Below are 13290 nucleotides of genomic sequence, written 5' to 3' on the forward strand. Positions count from 1 at the left end.
CTTGTAGACCAGGCTGGCCTCGAACTCACAGAGATCCACCTGCCTCTGCCTCCCAAGTGCTGGGATTAAAGGCGTGCACCACCACTGCCTGGCCCGACTTCTTTCTTTAAGAGGAAGTCATCTTGGACAAGTGCTCAGCTGATGAAAGAATTCTACTCCGAATATGAAAATGGCCATCAAAGCTTGATGCTGACCCCAGTGCCCAAATACGGGGAAAGGATCAAGGTTTAATCAATACAATAGCAATACCTGTGGTGACAAAAGGGCCTGCACATGTCTGTGTGTCCCTGCCTCCTCAGGAGGGTCGTGTGGTGCTCCATCTCTGCCTTCAGGACATATAATTGAGGTGATACCTAACCTAAGTGTTGGTCACCTACAACAGCAGGGAAAGAGGCAGTCACAGCCCTACCTGATTCTCCACCACAAGTGTCAGCTCCGTCCTAGCCTGGATCCCTTACAGCAGGGGCTCTTCCTGCTATAGCCCCACCACTCCTGGGTTCCCAGCCGTCCGCTTCCACACCACCTGTTCTGCCTCTCTGTTTCACTTCTCTCCAGAGACCCATACCTCCTCCTCAATTATTATGAGTTGTAATTGCTGTGCGTCTGCTTGTGGCTTGAGGATGCACAAGAAACGGCACCCTCTTCTCCCTCGACATTTGGAACCATTTGAAAGAGAGGATACAAGAGACAGGCTAATGCAATCAGAATGTCAGTTTTATTACTGATAAAGCCTCTTGGAAAAAGTGGCTTTAGATCTGTAATAAAAAGGGTTTGCAAAGACATCATTCAAACTTAAGCTTACCCTGAGCATTGGATCTGAAGAGCCGCAGCTCTCCTACAGAGGAGGCCCTTAGCACACTGCAGAGAGCCGTCAGTTTACTCCCCGGCAGGACCCAGGGAATGCTGAGCCAAGATTACGCGGATTCTGATCCTAAATCACAGTGAGAGAGTGTGAGTGAGGGGACCGTACAACGCCAGGCCCAACTCAGAATCTTGACGTAGAATTTTGATTGAGTCCTGCAGTTGCTTAATGATACTGAGCCTTATTAATTGTAAAGATGGTATCTCATGCCGGTGTGAAGGCTCACGCCTGTAATCCCAGTTCTCGAGAGATGGCAGCAGGCCAGGATTTAGTTCAAAGTTGTCCTTAGTGAGCTTGAGGCCAGCCCGAATAAATGAAATGCTATCTTAAATGCTATTTTTTAAAAAAGACAAATTTTTCTTAAAAACGAAGAAGAAAGGAAAAGAAGAAAACCTCCTTGTCTGACTTCAGTTGTCACATAGTAGACGTGATGAGGTCGTTACAACCTCACAGAATAGAATGGTGACCTTTCTCTCCCCTTCAGTTCACGTGGGATAGGGCTCATGCATGTTTCAACCATCTGACAGAAATAAGCAAGAGCCCAGTGGGTTCTGTTCACTGAGGGAGTACCGGTTTGATGTCTCTAATGATTGCGGGACTGTGTTCTACCGTGTTTATGTTCAGTTCCTCCTAAACTCTCTCTGCTCTGTCTGACTCCATCTTCTATCTTTGCACCAGCCTTCCCTGTATCCAGCGAGGGGCCTGCCGAGCTCTGTCCTGCAGGTCACTGTCCTGGGTTAACCTGTTGGGCATGCACGCGGCCCCCAACTTTGCTGCGACCCCTGCCTTCCTGGCAGGAGTGCATCCCTTTCTCTCCCAGCTTCCCTCCGTCAGATGCCCCAGCTCCTCTGCCTGACTTGTCTTTCTGATGACCCTGGTTGTCCCATTTACTTCCATCCTGTGCAGAATGCACCATCCCTGCTCCTCAAAAGGAACCGTTTTCATAACCACAACAGTCTCACTGTGGGTAACAGACCACTCGGCTACAGTGCACATCCATTTTAAGACCAGAAGACACTAGACGATAAGAGAGTTTGTGCCTTTTTATTGTTGTTGTTCTTTTTTAGACAGGATCTCTCTGTGTAACCCTGGCTGTCCTGGAATTTACTCTGCAGACCACGCGGGCCTCGAACTCAGAGATCCACCTGCTCTGCCTCCCCAGTGCTGGGATTAAAGGTGTGCGCCACCGTTGCCCAGCTTCAGAGCTCATGCTTTTAAGGAAAAGAATACATTAGAAACAAAAGCTGGAAGAAATCTTTATCACCATCCCAGCATAGAAGCGGATCACTGAGCTCAGAGCCAGCCTGGTCTACAGAGAAACTCTGTCTCAGAAAACAGAGGGGGAGAAGAAGAGGGAGCGGGCAAACTTCGGGCCTTCTGGGATACCTGCAGGCCATCTACCTGAAATATTTATGTCAGTCCCTCCTCTTGCTGCTTGGCCGTCCTTCCCCGCTTGCAATACTGTCTTTTCAGTGGTTCTCAGTTCTGAGACAGAGAAATTAAATGACTGTGAGAGCCATTGACCCCTGAACCTAGAGCAGTAAAAGACGTAGTACCTGTCAGGCCGGCCATGCCAGCGCATTAGCACATGCATGGTAACGGCCACTCTCTGGTTCCCTCATGAAGAATGCGCCGCTATTCTCACAAAGTGAATGCTTCCTCGGGGTTCCAAGTCCAGACCACCACAGGAGGCCAGGCTCTGCAAACCTAAACAAAGCCAGAACCAGCTGGTTCAGCCTCTGTAGACTGGGGGCTCCCCCACCCGACCCCCAGCTCATGCTCCTCCTCGGGGCAAAGGCCAAACAAACTCAGTCCCCTTGGGGAGTCCTAGGGGAGACTGGGCATCGTTTAGGAAAGGAAACATCCCCGGGGAAGCGTCCAAGTTACAGGGCAGCTTGTTTTGTTTGTGAGGAAAGGGCAGTGATGAAGGCTTTCTTAATGAGGTGACTTTTCCCTGTCTATTACAGAATTCTGAACTGTTGCGTGTTAGTGTTTGGGACTGCCTGACCAGTTCTGACGTGAGCCCTTTCATCCTCATGCACACAGCTGCACGGACATGGTTCTCACTGGGTTTGGACTCCCAAATACTTTGGTTAAAGTCACTGTTGCTGTAGATACCATCCGTGTTTCCTTTCAACTCCTTTCCTACTGACTCCAAAGTGGTCCAGGACTCAAGTTGATGGACACAGTCAGCACTGCCTCGAGGGCTGAGTTTGGTCAGGGAGGAATGTGCCCACCAGCTGCCGGTGGCTTACCCAGCACTGAGCTGCAGAGATGCCTGCGGTCAGGGCCCTGTATATATATTTCCCTGGCCCTCCACCCGTCTCAGCCGACATAACACACACCACACATGTCTGCCCACACCGGTTCACTTTAACCAGCTCCTGCCACCCAGAACAGCCCACCCCTGCCCTGTCCAGATGCTCCAGCAGATGGAGGTGGCGCTCCACGGGGCATGGCCGATGTGGGGCAAGGGTCACCAAATCTCATCCGGAGGGCTTGTGAGCAGTATGGCGCTGGTGTCTGCATCCGTCTTGCCTGTGGGTCAGCCTGGCACAAAGCGGTAAATGTAAGGCCACATCTGTCCTCTTCATGGGCACCACGCCCACAGCTGCGTTCTCGCCATGTACTAATCAAGGTGATGAAACAGGAACAGAAAGTGAACAGTCAAAAATAAAGGTGTAAGCCGGGCGATGGTGGCGCACGCCTTTAATCCCAGCACTCGGGAGGCAGAGGCAGGCGGATCTCTGTGAGTTCGAGACCAGCCTGGTCTACAAGAGCTAGTTCCAGGACAGGAACCAAAAAGCTACGGAGAAACCCTGTCTCGAAAATAAATAAATAAATAAATAAATAAATAAATAAATAAATAAATAAATAAATAAATGTGTAAGATGCTCTAAGGAAGGGACTAAGTTGCCTGACCTGGCAGGAACTCCTTCACTGGCTGCTCTGAGGATCGTGGACCTTCCGTGGGGACCTGGCATTGCTAGGCCTAGAACACAGAAGGACTAGGGTATGGTAGGCGTGGTCTAAGCCACTGTGATGCAGTTCAGCTGGAAGAGCTTCTGCTTTTCCTGAGCATGTACTAAATAATACCTCTGCCTTCAGTCTCTGAACAAGACTGGGGGGTGGCAGGACCCGGCTGATGCTGGTACTGTCGGGATTTCGGCACAGGTGCGCCTAGCCTGCCGCCTGACTATTCATTCTTTGCTGTAGGTGTTTTGTTTTTCCTAAAGTCCATGTTCATCTTACAAACAGGTGTGCATGTAGTTCTTGTGTTAATGGCTTACCCTCTTGAACACCAATGGTATAGAAGTATTCACTATCTCCCTCTCACGTTCCCCAGGCCTCTCCAAGGCCTTTCTGTAGGCTCGAGAGATGCACCCCACAATGTTTGCCCACACTCATTTCTATCTTCTTACTGACTTTTTAAAACCCTTTTACCTGAAAATCTTGCTGTGCGTATTTATGCCTGCAACAGCCCTAAGAGGATGAGGACAAGAATAAGATCATGACTCCACACCCCGGAGAACAGAGACTCAGAAACACGAGTGACTTGTCAGGGTGACACATGACAGTTCTTGTCATGTACCACGATGCCCCATGCTTGCTAGTGTCTGCTCTGTGCTTCCCCCACCCTCTCCAGCCCCCGACACCGTGTCACCATTGTTTGGACACCCGTTAGCTTCCCGAGAGTATCTCCCTAAAGGATACACCCCACCAGGGGCCAATCCAGAGTCTCTTCTAGAAAGATACAGGGCAAAGCCGGCAGTGTTCTGGTGGAAGCTGACCCAGGCACCTCGTAAAGCTTTGCCAAAACTGTGGGAATGCTAACCCCGAAATCCAAGCATCCAGTCCTGTTCTGTAGTTAGGAAGCGGGAGGAGGCGCAGGGTGCGGACTCAGGTGCACTCACCTGTAGCCTTCATCTCGTGAGCGCTGTGCTTCTTTAGACAGAAATGTGGTCTCAGCCATCTGTCCTGCTTTATTCAAGGAAATTCTTGCTCTAAATTTAATTTTTCCTGCTCATAAAGCGTAAGTTCTCTGTCGTCTCCATGCAACACCATGTGATACAACAGAGAAGACCCAGCTCAAGGGTCAGAGAATGCAGGTGTCAGTTTCTGCTGTATCACTTTAATTTCATAAACATTTTTAAGAACGAGTTATTTCTAATGGCATTAATAGCACCAGCCCTGCTTCCCCAGAATAAGGTGTGTGGAGCCAATGAACTATGTCTACCAAAGGGGTTATAAGCCAAAAAGAACTATAGAAAACAGTAAGTCTAGAGAGTGGCTTAGCAGTTAAGGGCACTCGTTTCTGTATCAGGGGATCCAAGTTCGGTTCCCAGCACCCACACTGGGCAGCTCACAATGGCCTGTCGGTTCCAGCTCCAGGAGACTGGCACCCTCCTTTGGCTGTAGGTGCTGCACTCACTCATAAACACATAAATAAAATCTTAGGAATGGAGTGGCTAAGCAGTGGTGGTGCACCTGGGAGGCAAAGGCAGGTGGATCTCTGTGAATTTGAGGCCACTCTGAACTGCAAAGCAATCCCAGGACAGTCAGGGCTACATAGAGAAACCCTGTCTGGAAGAAAACAAAACAAAAGAAGCAACAATGGAGTAAGTAGATTCCATTGCGTTTGACAATTCACCAAGTGTCTCCTGTTCAAGAGATGAAGGCAATTTAAAAACAAAGTTTGTTCACATCAGTTTGGCTTTGAATCCAAAGCAGCTGAGACAAATTAAATGTCTTGAAGGCCATGCCCTGCAGGACATTCTCACTCAGCCTTCACTGGCTGTGGCTTGACTCGGGGCCTGACATTAACGGTAGAGGCCTCTTTCCTTTACTGATGACTCTCCACATCTTTGCTGTCTTGCTCCCCATCCTCCACGATCCTCATCCTCCCTGATCCTCATCCTCCCTGCTCCCCATCCTCCCTGATCCTTTTTATCCACTCTTCCTTTCCTTTTTCCCCCAGGGGTGGTAGTCTACTCTTGAACTAGCAGCAATCCTCCTGCCTCTTCCTCCCATGTGCTGCTATCTTGCTTTCCTTTGCATGTGTAGAAAATCGAGAGCTCGGCTGCTTTAATTAGAAGTGATAGGGAAAAGATGGTTACCTAGGAACTTTAGCACGTGGGTGCCTGCTCCCAGGAGGTCTGGTGTGGCCCAACCTGTCCTCAAACTCTTGATCTCCTGCCTCAGCCCTCTCCAGGTGCTGGGGTGACAGGTTTGCACTACCAGGCTGACTTTAGGTTTGGCACACTTAGGAAAAGATATTTTGGTAAAGTTATAATAAATTGTTTACTGTGTGGGTGCAGTAAGCAAGCAATGCACTTTGAATCACATCGATGCAACAGTCGTAGGAATGTTTAAAAGTCTCATTATTTCTACAAACCCGTCTCCCCTCATCCCTTCCCTTAGTCATGCTTATCCCAAATTCAGAACTGGACTCTGGCAGGTGACCTCCGAGGAACACACAAAACACAGCTAGCTGATGATAGTCTTTAAATTTAGATCAAATGACATTGTCTTTGAAGTCTCAAGAGTACTACTTAAGTGTCACATGGGCTTGCTTTTGAGAGTGTGGCTCTGGGCTAGCATCCTAACACAAAGAGAAGGACCTGGCTGAAAGTGAATGGAAAAGAAAGTTTTACTGGAGTTATTTACTCAGAAGGAGCCTTGACGGGCCATCCCTGTCTCTAGACAGGAACACACAAGGTATACGGGCATCTGTGGAACTTTAAAAGACCTTGGGGGACAGGCTCCTTCCATAACTCATTCCAGAGTTTAAACACCCTCACTTCAGGAAATTCTTCCCTATATTTAACTTGCAGCCCCCCTCCTGCGGCTAACACCCACTTCCGCTTTCTTCTGTCTTGGGTCGGGATGGAGAACAGCTGTCTGACATCCTTTGTGCTCAGACGGAGTCTTCGCTCACCGGCTGCTTTCTCCTCCACCCACGAGCTGAACCAGACTGAAGATGTTCTGTCTAATTTCTCTTTCCTCCTTTGATTATAAAGCAATATCTACTCAATAAAACTTAAAAGCTATAAAAAGTAGCCAGGAAAGGCAGAGATGAAGACACTGCGGTGGTAGCCAGTCTTCCCGGCCCCGTGTCAGGACTTGGTCCATCCATTTCCCAGCCCCCATGTCAGGACTTGGTCCGTCCATTTCCTGGCCCCAGTGCCGGGACTTGATCCATCCGTTTCCCAGCCCAGCCTCCGTGTCAGGACTTGGTCCGTCCATAGCTTGAGTGACAAATGCACACATCCTCTGGCAGCCACAGTTTAGCAGGGAGAAAGGAAACGGGTAAGTTAATATTTAATGTATTTGATTTAATGCAAATAAAATCCAGATTAGCTAAAATAATACAACATATCCTCATTAGAGTTATTTTTAAAAGATTTACATGTGTGTGTGCCTGAACATTCATATATGCACCACATGTTCAGGTTCCTGCAGAGGCCAGAAGAGGGCGCTAGATCCCCAGAGCTGGAGTTGCAGGCAGTTCTAAGCCGCAGGAACCAAAGACAAGAGCAACAAGTGCTCTTAACCCCTGAGCCATCAGTCCAGCCCCTTAGATAGATTAAAAATAAGATATTTTACCTTGCTTTTCTTCACAAGAAGCCTTCTAAGTCTAGCATGCTTAGACTTGCCGTACCTCAGATCAACCCAGGAGTATTGAAAGTCCCAGGTACAAGTCACTCTGTACAGTGAGAAATCGCAGAGAAGAAGGTTGGAGTTCAGGAAACTGGATGCTAGGTCCCTTACATAAGGCCTGGCTCCTCGGCTGGGATGCACACAGACAGCATGTTACCGTTCCTTTCTTTCTAGCCCCCCACACACACACATGTGCACGCATACATGCACACATGACTATATTCATGTTCTCATCCTCATGTTTGCTTCCTTCCCTTCTCCCTGAGTAACATCCTCCCAGGTGCCTCCTCTATCAAAGCTCCCAGCCAGCTTCCTTCTTAGGAAAATGTGCATGGCACACACTGTGGTGGTGTGGTTATTCTCTTCTCTGCAGAAAACTTGGTAACAATAGGAACCTGCCGCCAGGGTGTGGTCAGGAGATGGTTCTGATGGGTGTGGCTAGAGAGGAGGTGGCACTTGAGTTGGGTTTTGGAGGGTGGTTGTGCTCAGGTGAGTGGGGAGAAAATTCGCAGAAAAGCCAATTTAAAGGTCGCTGCATTTCAGGCCTCCTCTTCTAACACGTGCTAACAAGGACGGGCAGGTGGCCGTCTCCAGAGCTCATAATTACAGGATATTTCAGAAAGGCTTAGTGCTAAGCTCTTTGCTGACCCGAGCCAACATTGACCACTGATCTTTAATCCATGGGTTTAAGCTCAGCTTAGAATACAATTCCAAGACTGTCAACTTCGGGGCTTCTGTAAAGACCATTCTCTATGCCGCTCATCCAGTGATTCTCCGGTTAGCGGGTTCTTGTTGGCTGATCCAATACCAGATGCTGTCACTAACCCAGGAACTCATCCACTGTCTCCCAACACCCCTGGGATCCAGGCAGATGATATTCTCACTACTTAAAATGGGGAAGTTGAGGGTCTGTGGGCGAACTCACTTAAGGATGGCCCAGCCTTCAAAGCCAAGGTAGGAACAGCGGGTATAGAGCCCAGCTTTAAACCTCACCTAGCACAGCCTCTCGCTGTGTTCACCATACCGTGTGCACCACACGGGATCGTCCATCTGCTGCTCCAGAAAAGGGATCCTGTCATTACTCGTCCTGCAGACTGCACCCCTGCTGGCATCTGTAGGCTCTTCCTCTTCACCTGGGTCCTAAAACCTAGAGTGCAGAGCTTGCCTTCCCCACACGAGGCCCTGGGTTTGGTCCCAGGTACACCCAAAACAAAAGGATGAGAAACCAGAGTTCTGCTCCCAAAGGTGAAGACTGGGCCCCCTTTTGTCTCACCTCGTTCTTGTAGACATCTGCTGCAGGCTTACTCCAGTGGCCTCCATCTTCTCTCAGGAGGCACCCTGGGCCCTTCCTGCTTTCCAACTGCAGCTGCAGAGCACATTTTCCCAAATCTGTCACCTGTAACTACAGCCCCAGGAGATCTGGTGCTGTCTTCTGCCTCTGAGGGCCCAAGGCATACACATGGTGCACGGGCATGCATATACGTACACACAAATACATATACACACACATGCATATGCACATTGGCCTGGCCTACAGCTGGTGAAGAACTCTACTCGTCCTGGAGACCTTGGCCTTTTTTTGGGTCATTTCTCTGTCACAAACTCTTAGCCTGTGTTCACACCCACATGGTACATGTCTGAGGTTTTGCATTTGTGTCTTGGGTTCCGTGCATGGCTGGCCCCGTAAAAGCAGCAAGTGTGGCTTCCTCTGCTGTTAGATCCCAAGCCTAGTGCTTTGCCTGTGTGTGGAGATGCACGGTGTTTACTGGAGGAGGCGGGGAGTAAATGAACTGTCCTGCTGCGAAGCATGTGCGGTGGACCCCATGGGACAGACTCCTCCAGTCCTTCCTCTGCTGTGGAGCAGTGATTCACTGGGGGGCAACTGTGACTCAGGGGGTTCTGCCCAAGTGGTGGTAGAGCGGTCTGGTTTTCTCTTAAAGTAACATGCAACTGAATCCCATGTTTACTTTGTGTCAGAGTTTATTAGTAACTTCATGGTAGCTCAGCGCTAGAGTATCTTTCAAAGACTTCATCTCACAGTTTCTGTCACTGGCCTCAGGAGCCTCACGCTTCCTTTAGCTTCTTTCCAAGCCTGGTTTTAAATTCTGAGAACACTCTGGGGCCAGGGCTTTAATTTCCCTGCCGGCTTCTTCTGTGACGAGTTCTGTGAGATTGTTGTTCCCCTGGCTTCCCTGGCCAGTGGTAGAGGGTTTTCCCCTCGTTTTCAGTATAAACAGCTTACTATTCCCAGGTCCCGAGTGCTGTCCAGACACTGCACGGGGTCCCCAGCTGTCATTCCTGAACCTCTTCATGTTCTCTTGTAGGACGTTACTTGCACGCCACATAAGTGACATCAAGATGGGCCGTGTCTGTTTCTACAGAACCATTTTATAGTCCCCCATGTCCACTGCCCGACTGAGATTTCAGTGTGTTATTAATGTGTCCTAATTTCCTAATGTGAACGCTGATGGATGATGGAGCTGGCTTGACCTGTCCAGGACCTCCCCATGGCCCCATGGATCATCTCTTTGTTTTCCCCATCCCAGGAGTTCAGCTTTGAGGAGGAGCTTGGGCAGGAGGCTCCCTGCCATGTCTCTGATCTACACTGGGGCTCCTCCCAGTACACCCTGGGGCCTGGTCGCCCCTTGCTGTTTGCCTGTGGGACTCTGTCTTCTCTGGGTGCATCACTGCTCAGTTGAAGCCTTCTGAGGCTCCTTGTTCAGCTCCACCTTTTTACACTGTTTGCTTATTTTCGTCAGACTTTGGCAGGATTCCGTCCACACGGGGCCCAGGGGAACTGTGGCCCCGGGCACACATTTCAGCCCGTGCTTTGGGTCCAAGAGTGTTTCTATTTTTATTTTGTTTGGAGTTTTTTGTTAACATCGGGGCAAAGATTAAGCACTTACTTATCTGGTAATGGTGAGAGGCCCTTAGATCCCTCGCCTGTGGCCAGGAGACCCTGCTTAATACTGTTAACCCCACTCTCTCCTGGGAGATAAGATCTAGCTGTTAAATTTGGCTTCCACTTGATCAGAGAGAGGGAAAGGGGAAAGATAAATCCCACCGCTGGCTAAATTTTGAAAAGAGAATAGTAGTCTAATTTATGGAGGTTGTTTTGTTTTGTTTTAAACTAACTTTATGTCATAATTTCTTAGCTGCCAAAAGACGTAATCCTACCTCAGCTTCGCCTTGGCAACCTGCTTTTGGCGCCGAGCACAGCCCCGTCACTGCTCTGCGTTATTTTAGCAGTAATCTTTAAGAAGGTGAGAAACGATTATTGCTTTTTAGCACAGTTGACATGATATTGGCGCAGAGCGGTGCCTGGAGCTTCAAACAGCCTGATGGCCAAACACCAACCTAAACACCGCTAGGTAGAGCCATGAGGTCAGGCCTGCGAGGGAGAGAAAGAAGATCCAGTGTTATCTAAAAGCACCCCCCCCCTCTCTTTCTCCTCTCCTCCCCTCCACTCCCCTCTCCTTCCTTCCCCTCCTGTCCCCTCCCCTCCTTTCCCTCTCTCTCTCTCTCTCTCTCTCTCTCTCTCTTTCCCTCTCTCTCTCTCTCTCTCTCTCTCTCTCTCTCTCTCTCTCTCCCTATTCCTCTGAGTTGTAGCTGTAGATTTTGGCTGGGATCCTGACGATCAGGATTTAGTGTTTTGACCAGCTGTGATCTGATAATGTCCCTCAGAGGAGACATTTGCAGAGACGGGAAAACTTACCTGCGGCTGAGAGCTGCGCCCTCCCCCACTACTCCACAGCGAGAGCCCCCACACCCACCCCTCAGCCTGCTCTGACAGATAAACATCGCTTGGTGAATCTGAAATGGGAGGAACTATGTTCAAATGAAACCAGCCCAGCTTCATGGACTCTCTCGATGTGACAGCTTTTCATGGCTTTCTCCCCCGCCACGTTCTGTACTGCTTCTGCACGCAATTGGTGTGAGGATGCCTGGCGGTGAGTGGAGCTCTAGGAAGAAAAGACAGACGTGAGCAGGCTCCCCTGAGGAAGCAGAGCAAACGCAGTCACTTCGGTAGCTGCAGAGATTTTAAGGTCCTGGGAGCCAATACGGACAGGCTTTGGTAAAGCTCAGATTTCTACCCTGTGACCTTGGTCCAGTTCCTAATCTCCTTGCTGTAACCTTCTTACGTCTATGGGGATGCTCTCTGCTTTTGTGACATCGTATCGAGATGTTGGATTATGTCAGGCGTACCACACAGCCCTTCACTAGCTTTATGAGTTAACGGTTTCAGAACCACTGTTTAGCCCTAGCCTGGAACTCACTGATAACGGCCCAGGCTCAGGGGCTGTCCTCCTGCAGTGAGTGCCCAGGGATGTCAGAGCTCTGGATCTGGGTACCGTGGCTGTGAACCACCCACTCAGAGCTGAATTCCCCAGGCCTCTGGGAGGGCCCTCTCTCCAGCCCCTAGTAGTAGTGTTTTGAGGCAGGATCTTATGTCAGTATGCAGTTGAGGGTGACCTTAACTCTTGATCCTCCTGCCTCCACCTTCCAAATGCTGGGATTATATGTCTGTGCCGTCATAGCCAGTTGCTCACTGCTATAACTGTTTTCCTGAAGGACCACACTGAGAAGTGCCACAGTGTTACAGGTAGATGCTGAGAATCGCTTCCTGGGCTAATGCTTCCTACCAGAGACCGGGTGAGGGGAAAAGGTGGCTGGACAAGGACAATAGAGCCAAACTCCCAAAGGAGTTTCACAGGCCGTATCACCACAGGGAGGCCATGGGCAGGTACTAAACTGCTGGCCACCATCTTCTTGATTTAGGTCATGGAAACAGAGGTCTCCTTTTTACAAAAATCTCTCCATGAGCTAATACATGGAGAAAAAAAACTATGTTTCAGGTGTTCAGGGACAATTGGAATGTAGACCTCAGAGGTTTCTGGGTCGTTCTTATGGTCCATACGCAGTTGGTAGATCATCTGAACAGGGCTTTTTAAGCATTTCTGTTTTATTCAAAGGTTTCCCCGCCCCATACTTCAAGAGGGAAGAAACTGCTCATCCCTAGCAGGCAAATTTCATTCCTTGTTTCAGTACTTCTTCTCGAACTGTCTTACCTTTGCCTGGATCCCTTGTTTCACTGGTTCTTGTTTTGTTTTTGTTGGGAGTTTCTTGAGACAGAGTATCAAATTTGCTGTGTAGCCTGATCCTTCTGCCTCCACCTCCCAAGGGCTGGGTGACAGGCACGCACTACCACCCCCAGCTTTGCCAAGGATTTTAAGTATGTTACTTTATTTAGTCTTAAGCAAGGTCAGATGATCTATCATGCAAAGGAAAAAACTGCCCTGGTCATGTAACTAATAAATGGGGAACTTGTAACTCCGAATAAAGGGGTCATCAAGCCAGACTGGGAGTGGAGTTCAGGCCTTTGAATGTCTTTTCTCCAGAGAAGTCTTAGGTAGAGCTGCAAAGAGCAGGGAGGCTGACTGGGTAGATGAGGGTTCCCGGAATCAGATAGACAGCAACCACCCTCACCTAGAGACCGGTAGAATCCAAACCTAACCCAGCTGTCCTCTTTGGCCTTTCAACTCCAAGCCACTTGGCCTCTTGCCCTGCTGATGCTTGACCTTTGAAGTCCTTTCTGTCAAACAGCAAGTGTTTGCTGTTAGGTCAGTTAGCTGCCCATGATGTAATTGGGTTATTGAGAAGTCAGTCTCTCTCTCTCTCTCTCTCTCTCTCTCTCTCTCTCTCTCTCTCTCTCTCTCTCTCTCTCTCTCTCTCTCCCTCCCCTTCAGGCTTTCTGACTTTTCCTGCTA

At 49.3% G+C, this 13290-nt stretch overlaps 1 protein-coding gene across 1 annotated transcript in view; it reads left to right on the plus strand.

Moving 5' to 3' along the window:
• Uvrag (UV radiation resistance associated) overlaps positions 1-13290 on the plus strand; it is a 224483-nt gene that overhangs the window by 205313 nt on the left and 5880 nt on the right. The gene's annotated exons all lie outside the window — the stretch shown is intronic.

This window comes from Microtus ochrogaster, chromosome 22 (assembly GCF_000317375.1).
Source record: "Microtus ochrogaster isolate Prairie Vole_2 chromosome 22, MicOch1.0, whole genome shotgun sequence".
Lineage (NCBI taxonomy): Eukaryota > Metazoa > Chordata > Mammalia > Rodentia > Cricetidae > Microtus > Microtus ochrogaster.